The 12,110-nt window shown below is 39.4% G+C and overlaps 1 protein-coding gene across 2 annotated transcripts in view; it reads left to right on the plus strand.

Moving 5' to 3' along the window:
* Positions 1–861: 861 nt before the first annotated feature.
* nckap5l (NCK-associated protein 5-like) overlaps positions 862–12,110 on the plus strand; it is a 32,632-nt gene continuing 21,383 nt past the window's right edge. For both annotated transcript variants that reach the window (XM_051660993.1, XM_051660995.1), the window contains exon 1: positions 862–1,043. The gene's annotated coding sequence lies outside the window, so the exon portion shown is untranslated. The remainder of the gene's footprint in view (positions 1,044–12,110) is intronic.

The following is a 12,110-nucleotide window of genomic DNA, read 5'->3' on the forward strand; positions in this document are numbered from 1 at the left end:
ACCCTCATGTAATCCCAGATGTATGACTTTCTTCTGATGAACACAATTTTTTTTAGAAGAATATCTCTGCTCTTTAGGGACATACTATGCAAGTGAATGGTGACCAGAACTTTGAAGGTCCAAAAAGCACATAAAGGCAGCATAAAAGTAATCCATGATAGGTGTGGATTAGAAACAGATCAATATTTAAGGCCTTTACTATAAATCTCCATTTCACTTTTACCTTTTGTTTTTGGCAACTCACAGTCTTTGTGCATGTTAAAAGTAGGTATGGGTGATAAACAGACCAATCAATTAGCTTCTGAAAATATGTATTCAACCACTAGTGTCCTATGGATTCATTTAATATGCATTTTGAAGCTTCAAAGTTTGGGCCACCATTCACTTGCATTGAATGGACGAACAGATCGAGATATCTTTGTAGAAATCTTCGTTTGTGTTCTGCAGAAGAAAGAAAGTCATACACATCTGGGATGGCGTGAGAGTCAGTAAATGAGAGCATTTTCATTTTCGAGTGAACTAGTCCTTAAAGTTCTACATACATTAAAGGCATTTAAAGAGATACAAATGCAAAAGATTTGCCACACATTGAATCGTTGCTGAATCCTGACGGCCTAAACAAATAAAGCTGAATCGCTGGTTAGTACTAAGTTATCATGATTAATGAAATCACTGCTGATGTTATTGGGGCTAGCAAATAAAATGCCCACGTAAGATAAATGTATAAGGCAAAGCCATAAAGAAAACCAGGCTTTTGTAAATGCTACGTGGAGCACATACAGTAAAGATAGGCCATTTTACTAAAAGTGGGGCGGGCAACACAATTTCAAGCCATGACATCACTTTTCCTGCCGAGTGCTTTAACCTAAACACGGGAAGGGAGACGGATGGGAAGAGACGACGATAAAACATCTTAGCAGCGGCTGGGAAAACAGATAAAAATGTCCGCACGCTGCGAATTTAAAAACACAGTCAAGGGTATTTCTTAGCTATATTTATCGGGGATTTTCACACCTTCCGAAGCAACACAAGGATCGCGCGAGGTAAATATCACTTCCTCCCACCCCCCCTCCTTCAGCTATCGCGTTCGGTGTTAAAGTGTCGAAATTATGCTGATTTTGCAAAATGTGACATACTATGCACATAGCGGGATGTGGTGTTTTTAAATGCCGAAATGCGGGATGTAAGATGGAAAAGGGAAATGTGGGGCATTAGCTATCCGGCTATCTGGGACACCGGTGGTGTTGTTAGACCGAGGATGCTTGTGATATCCTGCTTAGATACTCGGATACAATGACTCTTTAAATCATGAGTTCTGCACAATCGAGTGGTTTTGAAAAGGGTATATTTTACCAGTTGTACCAGTTTTATCTTAACATTTAGGGAAGTGCATTAAAAAAATAATAATCCGACCTCGTCCTTAGCCTTTACGTAGTGATGAGTGGTATAACCCTTCCTCTCTCTAAAGCGAAAAGCATAGTAAACGTGTAACTTGTTTATAGTCTCACTTTGACAACCCCCAACGTTTGTGTTTACTTCGCGAGGACGCAGAGTGCATTGTAAAATTGCTAATTTTGGCACAATATATTCTGCATGAGACCCTAAAACAGCTACTAATTCAGGAGTAATTGAGGGTAAAAGCATGCCCCCCAGCTCCTCCCCTTTAATATTTCACAGATGCTTTTCACATTTACAAAACCATGTTAAGACTAGTTTACAGCCTACAATTCCCCTGGATTTCATTTTAAAAGACAGTGCAGTAGAGGTATTCCTACAGACTGCATTTAGGATGTTGATGTCCAAACAAACCAATTGCACACTTCATGAAATAAATAAATAATGTACCCAAAATAGCTGACAGCAATTGAAAGCAAGATAAACTCCCAGTTGCTCTGTAAACCAAATGGCCACAAAGGACATTATAGGCAGCAGGGGGGCCTTGCACCCAGTTTACTGATAGTCATGGTTATGTGGTAATTTTGCGAACTACTCCCATGGTCAAAACATTATCTTGGCATAGCTTTTGATCTTTTTGCATACCCGGGGGACATGCATTGTCCTTAATGAGAGTCAGATGACATAGGCAAGATCACATTATTGCAGATTTGGAGGTAGAGTTGGGGCAGGTTATCTATTTTTGTAACCATGTCTAAACAGATGGGTTTTTTTTTGTGTTGTTGTTGTTGTTGATTTTTTTTTTTTTTTTTTTTCCCGCTTTAAGACAGATTTTGGACATGCCAATGTGGGTGTATCCTTGTATATAAAGAACACACACATGCACCAGAGTTCCCCAGGCACTTTGTGTGAGGCAGATTTTCTAGTTGGTCTTTTTCACTGTGCCTTGCGATTACAGTCCCATTTCTTTCGCCAAAACACTTACAGGTGCAAAACTTTGTTTATTTATTTATTTTGTCTGTTTCTGAAAAAAGTTTGTTGAAATTAGTGATCTGCTGCTTATATGTGAAATTTTAGTGTTTGGTACCACATTCACCTTATCGAGTACACAAAACATACTGTATACTGTACAAGTTTCCTAATGACTTGTACAGAGTTGAGTAACACTGAACTAATCAATGTAGCAAACTGACTGCACTGGAGTTCCACTGTAGTTGCAATTCCTGGCTACGGTGTGCCAAAACAGCCACACAAGTACTGTTGTTTCCATGTATGTGTATTTTAAAATGATACTATCAGTCATTTTACAACTCCCACATGGCCTGAAGTTGTTACTCTGCTATGTTGTAGCCGGTGAACAGTGCCATTCATTGTTTTTCCAGGTTGAAGATCATGATGTTATTTCATGGACTGGAGCCCAGAATGGTTAGGGGAGATTGTGCTGGCCACCTGATCCTAGTACAAGGCAGAGACGCCGATCAGCTGCTATCACAAAGCAGAGGCACATGAGCCGCATACAAACAAAACACCTGTGAAACATTTGATAAAGGCGTGAAATCACACAGAATGCTGTGGGAAAATTTAGGACGGATATGTTTCAGATTTTGCCCCCTGCTTTAATGTTTGTTGCTTGATTGTTAGTCTGCAGTTTGATTCTGCACAGCTTTAAGGACCGACCACAAAAAGTAGGGAAGTGGACCATTCCTTAAATGTGCATTTGAAACGGTTATCTGGCATTTCTTTTTTTTTTTTTTCGTGTTGTTGTGCAGTTTCAGGAATGGTGCTTTTTTTAAGGTAGACGAAGCGCAATGGAATGTAACACAACACAGGTGTTTGGAGACAAAACTGTTATTAACTTGATGCATGTTGTGAAAATGCAGCACTGTGTTCATGAGATGCTGGAAAAGCTATTTAATATTTAAATATTTTTTGAGAAAATTAAGATAATGCATAATGCAGTAAACGTTATATTATTGAGACAGATGAAAATGTATCATAAAATGGCTTCGGGGGTAATTTACTGATATCTTTCATATTTCATCACTGCATTAATGCTTGTTGTTAAAAGGTTATGTCTCTCGATTGTTACTCTGCAGTCTTATTCTGCAAAGCTTTAAGGAATGACTACATAAAATAGGGAAGTGAACCCTTCCTTAAATTTAAATTTGAAACAAAAGACATGTTCTTGCATTGAAAAAAGCTAGACAGAGCGCAGTGGAATGGAACAAAAATGTGGGTGTTTCTAGGCAAATTTTTTAGTTGGAACGGTCATGAACTTGACATGATGTTGTGAAAACATGGCGGTGATTTTGTGAGATGCTGAAAAAAATAGTTCTATATTTCAATGTTTACTGAAAAAAAGAAAGTAGGAAAGTGAAGCCTTCATTAAGTTGCTCTTGCGTTGAAAAAAGTTAGATGGAGTGCAAAGAAATGATGCAAAATACAGGTGTCTCGAAACAACAGTTCAGTTTCTAAAAGCTGAACTATATTAACTTGACACAGTGTCGTAAAAATATGGCGCTCATTTCGCGAGACGCTGAAAAACAGTGAGACGCATTGCAGCGGTCAGATATTTCTGTCAAGTGCATGTTTACATTGAATTACAATTTAAAAACAGCACAGATGGATTCAAGAGAGTGTCCTGTGTGAATGGCCCCTCATCCCCACACTGCATTCGGTCATCTAGACATGGTTCTCTGGACAATTAGGGCTGAGGCATGAAATTGGACCTTTGGCAGTGCCTGCTTGGCTCTGTTCTCTAAGAGCCTCGGTATTACCAGGCAGCCTGATTGAGGCCCAGTAGTCTTGCATTAGTGTTAGAAAATAGAAGGCATCATTACAGCAGCATCTTTTTTGTCAACATAAAAGGCTGAAAAGTGTACTAATGGGTCACTTTTAGCACAAAGCATCTTTAAACTCCTTCCAGACACACATGCTTTCATTTTACCCATGCTGTGTTAGGTCGGCCAAGTCTGTTATCAGTTTCCCCTGCTGGCACGTCCCCCCTCCCCACCCGTTCCCTGGCAAACAGTTACCATGGTAATGGATTGGGGGATCATATAAGCATGTAGAAAACTCATCAATTGCTCTGGGATGCTGGAAAGATATGCCAAATGCACAGCAGGGGAGTGGGCTGCCACATCCCCAAGACATTACCACTGTTTTCACAAACACTGCAGAAATTTGGGCAATAGCAATTACTCTTCCAGTGTTCCCCTCCTCCAGTCTCTGTTTCATTTTCGGGGTTTGCCATCCATACAGGCATACCGGGGGCTTTGCACATCCATTATATAGGCTTATATGTTAAAAATTGTAATCCAATTAATTTCATGATATGCCAATTTATCTAATTAATCATCTACATCAATATTTGCTGAGAAAAGACCCAAAATGAAGGTAATTAAATTTAAATTTACATTATTACATTACATTATTGTGGCAGATGACAGTAGTACTAAATGTGGCTGTAGAAGTCAAAATATTGTTTGTTTTATTTCCATGACATGGAACCAGTCACTGGCATACAATCCACAGCAATCCATTTTGCAATAGTTGTTGGTCTGTCCAGGCCTAATGTGGACTTAGGGGCTGTTCACACAGAACAAGTTATTGCATTTTTTAATAGTTAGTTTTTGTACACCTGTGTCATATGGACCTTTTAGCTGTTGCATTTCACTGTTTTTCAGCGTGTCACGCCATGAATGATGTGTTTCTAAGAGTGCTTTCACACTAGCACTTTTGGTGCGCACCCGAGTTCGAATGACGGCAGAGTTCAGTTCGTTTGGATGGTGTGAACGCTGTTTTCCGAACTCGGGTGTGCACCTGCGAACCGCATCCGAGTCTGCTTGAAAAGGTGGTCTGTGGTACGGCTCATGTGAACTGTGGTGCGGTTTGTTGCTAATGTGAATGCAGTCGTACCAAATCGCGGAAGTGACCTGCTATTTAAGACATATCATTTGCATCTTTGCAGGCTCCCGATCACAATCATCATGGTTTAATGAATTTATCATACCTGCTTGTGTCCAAATAAATCACCTTCAGAGAGCAGCTCACATTCTTCTCACATCCGAGGGCTCGCAGCAGACAAATGCTAATATACTTCACATCATTGCACGTTCAATGCATCCATGGCAGATAGACATAATTGTCATTTTGTGCATGTATAGTTTTGGTGGTAAATCCAAAGAGATGAATACATTAATAACTCAGCGCAGCTGATGTCTCCTTGAGTTGTTGTCTAGTTACAGTGGTAAACAGCTGCAGCTTGTACTCACGTTGATGACGTAATCGGACCACAGTTCGGACCCAAAAATATGATGTGAACAAAGACCAGCGGGGGCAGGGGGAGGAAATGAACTCTGGTTCGGTCCAAGCAAAAGCACCCTAAGATTCTGTGTCAAGTCACAATGAAGCCTATATTTTACATATTCATGTAAATATTATTATAGTGGGTTTGTCTCTCTTACATTCCTATTACCCTCCTGTATGCTTTGCCCTTGAACAGTATCTTTTTTGCATTGAAAACTGGTGCTTAGAGAACCTATCAGTGGAGACCAAGTGAGAGAAATGCACCATTGCAAAATATGTGGATTTATTTTGCTTCACATTCCCACTGCAGAAAAACTTGAAGCAATTATTTGCTTTGGTTTCTCACAGTGCACCAGTCTTCAGCTGCAACAAACATTCAATTCATACTTTTACTCTACAGAAATATGCTTTGGAATGTGGCCTTAATCAATTCAAGCAAACCAGGTCAATGGCACATCCTGTTTGGGGAGAGAGGGGATAAATGTCCACGATTTGGTTAGGCAGCAATGAGAGTCAAACAAACCTCATCGTGAATGGTTTAGAGTGGAGCATTTGTACAACGCTATACATTTGATATGGCACAAAGAGGCTACAGTCAGGGTCCCCTTTGAAAAGCAACACCACCACCCTGTTTGAAAGAGAGGAAAAATGGTTTCATGTGCTTTCATTTGCCTCCTTTTTTGCTCTTGAAATGAAAGTGTTGGTGGTTTGGGATCCTGTGACCTTTAGCCTGTAAATTATGCCAAACTATTCCCCTGAGAGGCTTACCAAAGCTGATGTATGTTATGTTTATGTTAAATACGCAACCCGCCCTGCTCAAGGGTCATTTCTTTTAAAACACTCGCACTATCAATCTGGTATATAAGAAGTGGTGGCAGTCCGTTATCATGGTAGCCTTTTTGGGTGGCAGACTTCATACATTTGTATAGTCCAGACAGATGCAGAGGATTAACCAGAGGACGGAAGGGAACTGCACGTTTGTAGCATATCCGCAGAATACATTAATACGGCTTAAATGTGATTTCTTGCGTTTCTAAGTGGACTGGTGCCACATGGAGCAGAACAAAAGAGGCTAGGTAGGGAGCTCAAATGGCTGTGGCTGCATTGGCCCAGCTGGGAGGTGCTGGAGGGCATTTGCTTTTAGCTACAACGCCTGGTGTCCAGATGTTTAGTGGCTGTGTCCGTGTTCACTGGCTCTGCAGTCTGCTGAAAGCCAGGCTTCACTGCACTTTACTGCAGTGCCAGCACGGGGACACCAGCTCAGCCAGCACAACTCACATGCCAGCCTTTAAACCAAGCATAGGGCCCACTGTTTTACTATGCAGAGCTGTTTATTTTGTGTGGCTCGTTCCATTGTTTATCAATGGAGGAACTTGATCAGATTTTTCCCTCTCCCTTCTTTGTGTGTATAGCCAATACAGTAGTCGGTGTGACATTTAGTCAAGGTGGTAACCATGGCTATAAGATTATTCCATGTAGGCTTTACCAGATGTCCTTGTCTGGTAGACAAACCAATTACGTGTGTTTGTGGCCTCCAAGTCAAATTTGCTTTGTCAAGCAGTTTTTTTGTAGCGTTGTAGTGTTTTTGCTGTTCATACTTGCATGGTGTATTTGGAGACTACAGAATTAGTGTTCACACAGATCCTTGAATTGATGTGATATTTCTCGTGCAATGAGTGGGATAAATGCTGTCAGATAAGTGTGATGTAATGCGGAGTTTATTTGGAAAAAACATAGTTCATTTTTCATTGCTTACTACTTCATAATTGTTGCTCTTGTATAGAAGATGCACTCTGCACTCCCCATGTTGCAGAAAACAGGAGACGGGTCAGTTTAGCACAGTGGTGTTCTGCCCCTCCCTTTCCCCCCCCAAACTAGTGTCACTTTTCTAAAAGGTGGATCAGCCCCTCCACCTCACATAGAGTTCAGGACATTACCGCCCATTAAGCTGTCTCACTCTCAATGGGGGCTTTTTTGCCATGAGCCTGATTTATTCCTTTAATCCTGAGTCACCCAAATGATTTGTCATTGACCAACTGCTGGCATACAAGAAGTTGACCAACGTTTGCAAATGTCTCTCTCAAGGTTTCTTTAGGATGTTCTTTTCTAATGTAGGTTTTTTTTGTTTTGTTTTTTTTTGTATGTGGGTAGTTGATGGATATAGTGAGCATAGATTACTTTTTTCCCATCAACATTAAGATTTTAGGTAAAAAATTGTAAGTCTGTATGAGAAAAAGTTTATATTTTTTAATTTGTGAATTGCAGTTTACAATAGCACTATATGGAGTATCATGTCACACTGTAGGACATTTTCCAAAGTAGCCTATTTCATGTCGACAGAGCACTATGACACAATTCACGTGGTTTTCACACTGGGTGCGTTTGCTGTGGGTCTGATTCCGAGTGCGATTGTTCCCGGCACCCCCATTGTTTCTGTCGAACCCCGGTGCTTTTACGTCATCAACTTGCGTCATCACAAACCTGCACATGATGGAGAACACAACGCGGGTCGCAATAGTTGTGTGTATTTTTTATTAATTTGGTGTCATTATGCACACCAGAGTGAGCGACACTTGCGCCTCTGATCGTTTGCATGCTGTAATTCAGCAGCTGAAGACGCCAATATCTGATGTTAGAAAATATTGTTTTGAGGACACAGCTGGATACACGCTCACTCATGAGGCATGAGGTGCCTCTTATATATCCCACTATGTTCCCCTGTCATTCATGATGCATGTGTGTGTGTTTGTTGTTGTGCAGCTGATGTCATAATGCTTAATCGGGAAAAACGCATGTGTAGTCATTTTACTTCCTGAACATGTGCGGACCTGAGTATGGATTGCTTTCTCATTCATGCGAACCGCACCACAGTTCCTTTGCAACTGAGCTCTGACCACCTCCTACAGGTAAACTGTGGTTTGGTACTGTGGTCCACTCCCCGGTCCACAAAACAGCTATTACATTACCAACTTTTCATGCGAACCTTCAAACTGCCAGTGTGAAAGCCCCCTTAGTTACCCAGGAAATCTCAAATGCCTTCTCAGGTTTTTCATCCTCTCCCACACTGAATCCAAGTTTTCATAATCAGCTCTATCAAATTTGCTGTAGTTATGCAACATTTTCTATGGTCCAGATATTGCCCAGTCAGGTTGAATCAACAGTCTTGGAAATGTAATTACGTGCATTACTTCCTTTTGAGATTTTCTAATTGGGTCAAATGTCCAGCTGTGTTGAAGGAGATGTAGTTCAGAAGAATTGTTACAAGCATGTTAATGTCACTTGGCACCTGGGGCTTACAAACGCTTTCAAGTGTGCTCCAGTTTGCATGTCATTGCTGAGTAGTGAATTGGTAACACATTGGCAACACTAAAGCAATGACAACCTATAATAAGAAGATTTTGCTCAAAATTCCTGTCATTTTACTAAAATGCAGGGTCATTTCATTTTAAATGTTGTATTATTATTATTATTATTATTATTTACCATAACTGTATTTTCAATTTGTCATATTCTATTTTGTTTAGTTTTTGGTAGGTTTAACTAATGATTGGTAGTTTTCATTTTCTTGTTTGTATTTTCTAGTTTCAGCTTAGTTTTTCAGTATATTTTTATTTTACTTTAGTTTAGGGCTGTCACAATTACTCAATATAATTCGCTTACTCGATTACAAAATGGCTGAATCGACAAATAGAAAATAAGGCGGAAGTGATGAAGTCCACGGACGAGGGTGCGAACGCATAACGACAAGAGGTTCAGCTGTGTGACAGTGCTTCACTTTAGATTTGAAAAACAATGCAGGACCTAAAAAACATCACTTCAGCAATGCAACAGCACTTGAAAAAATGACATTGTTTTCACGACCCGCCAGACACACACGCACAGTAAGCTCATCTTCATGCGATTGCGGTGCTGCGTGTCCAGATGTGCGAGAGAAGTTAAGCCCTTCATCGCCACGTGGGACATGCTGAACTCAGCAAAAAACATATTGGAATGCAATCTAAAGCTATTTATCTACACAATTGTTTCACCATATAGGCTGTTATGAAGCAACATAAAATAATGTCACAAAAAAGATGTCCGTCAGAATTGATTAAAGTTACACATGCAGTTACGGGTGCACAAACACATTATGTTCAATAAATCTGACTGAATCCAGACGATCTGAGAAGGTTAGTTTCAGCACATTATCGGTTGAGTTCTGTGTAAATTAATTAGATCGCATTACATTCAAATGGTTTCTCCTCATGTAAATTAGATTTCGTGATGATTGTTTAAAAAATAGATTGCAATGCCCCACATCCGATAAATATTTTAGTTTATGGCCATTACTACAGGTAAAACGCAATATGGGAATCCAGAGAACTTTATTTACTGAATAAAACCGCTGGTCTGGATGCTGTCAGTCAAAGCTCAACGGCAGTCACAGCCACAGCTGCACTTCTGTGTGGCCAGACGCAATAAAACTTTGGCTTACCTAAGGGAGAAATGGCATGTGAAATTAGTACGTTTTTTTATCTCCCTAAGGAACTGAATGTCCAGATGCTTAAGGGCATTTTACACAGTACATGGCATGCGACCAGCTTTTGCAACCCGCAACTGCTGCAACTCAACACGAGAGTGACACATGCATATATATATATATATATATATATATATATATTAGATCAGCTTTGGGTGTCTGTTGGCTTTAGATATTGTATGCACAGTTGTTTTGTTGTTGTTATTCAATCGTAAAATACATAATTAATGCATTTTAGCCTAATGTGACTTCACCTCGACAACTTTATGCAATCTGAGTTATTAAAGAATTTTTCTGATTACTCGATTAATCGCCAGAAAAATGGTTAGATTACTCAATTACCAAAATAATTGATAGTGACAGCCCTACTTTAGTTACTGTGTATCATCTAACTAGGTTTAACAGCATTACATTTCTCAGGGCCATCTAGTTAAGTTATTTTCATATGTAATGAATGCAGATTTTAAAGGTTTCAAGTGTATCAGTAACTAAAATTAAATTGTGGTAATTTGTATTTTATTTAGGTTAGTTTTAGGAACATGAAAATGTGTTTGTTTACTTCAGTTTGTCCAACTGTTTTTATTTCAGCTACCAGAAATGTTTTCATATAGTTTTTGTTACCGAAAATACCATGTTACAATGCCTCTCATTATGGTTCTGAATCATTGTACGTAATAACGTAAGTCTATCCATCTTGGTGTATAGAGAGGTGAAAGTGAACTTTTAAGGATCACAATGGCCCTTTGTCTAAAATGCTTTCACCCCTTGACTGTTGACTCCAAGACAACATGTGACCCCCTTGCATTTGGGTAATTTCATCCAATTTGGTCGTCTGATGTGAAGAAGCTAACAGCTGAGGTGGAATTCCAGCTACAGGCATACACATATGAATTAGTGTCTGGCAGGGAAATTATCTGTGGTCCATTCACAGTCAGGGGCAAAGTGTTTTTTTTGTTTTGTTTTTGTTTTGTTTTGTTTTGTTTTTTGTTTTTTTGCCATTTGGCCTTGTAGACCAGCCCTGGGATATTTAGATAAGATTTTAGTGCTTATAAGAATTGTACTGTCCTGCTGGCAAAGGAATGGTCTTTTATTTGGGCAGGAATGGACTGTAATAGAGAAATGAACTTTTGGAGTCAAAAATTGCATCAAATTCTTAGTGTGCCCAGCACAGTTTAGTGACTGACAGTCCCATAGATGCAGATTAAGTAAGTATTTGGAATTTCAAAGGGAATTTATTCTTAATACATTTTTATGTATTGGATGGCTGTCTGATCATGAAAAGACCACGTGTAAATTCCAAGATGCATTCGAGACAGATAGAAATTCAATCTCTCAAAAGACCTCATGTTTTAGAAACATACAAGACACTACTTGGCCAAGTGTAAATGCATTGGCATCATCATGAAAGTGAACTCCGTTATTTTTGCATGTAGCGCGGAAATAGAAGATCGGATTTATATCAGTTTTGCAAACACACATTTATGTGGCCAAGTGTAAATTATATGTACATACAGTACCTAATTGATAGCAATCCGGTTGATCAAGACACAAGAAGTGACTAATGGTGCATTTGCACCATGTCGGTATTAACATAATTACGAGATTCCATTGCAAAAATTGTTCACGTCGTCTTAGAACTCATAATTACAAGTTGGAAAGTGAAAACTATGACTTGACAGTCGTGACGTCATGTAAAATGAAGCAAAATGGTAGCAGCCTCAATAGTTAAAGGTAGTATAAGCATATTTCTGTTTGAAATACCATTTTATTATAGGTAACGTTAACTGGTGCACTTTCTTTGTTCGTAGAGGCAAATTAATTTAGTGCTAAAATATTTAGCCACACATGTATCCATTTTGGTCTTCTGAACATTGTCATAGAAACTACT

This window comes from Myxocyprinus asiaticus, chromosome 28 (genome assembly GCF_019703515.2).
Source record: "Myxocyprinus asiaticus isolate MX2 ecotype Aquarium Trade chromosome 28, UBuf_Myxa_2, whole genome shotgun sequence".
In the NCBI taxonomy this organism is placed as follows: Eukaryota; Metazoa; Chordata; class Actinopteri; order Cypriniformes; family Catostomidae; genus Myxocyprinus; species Myxocyprinus asiaticus.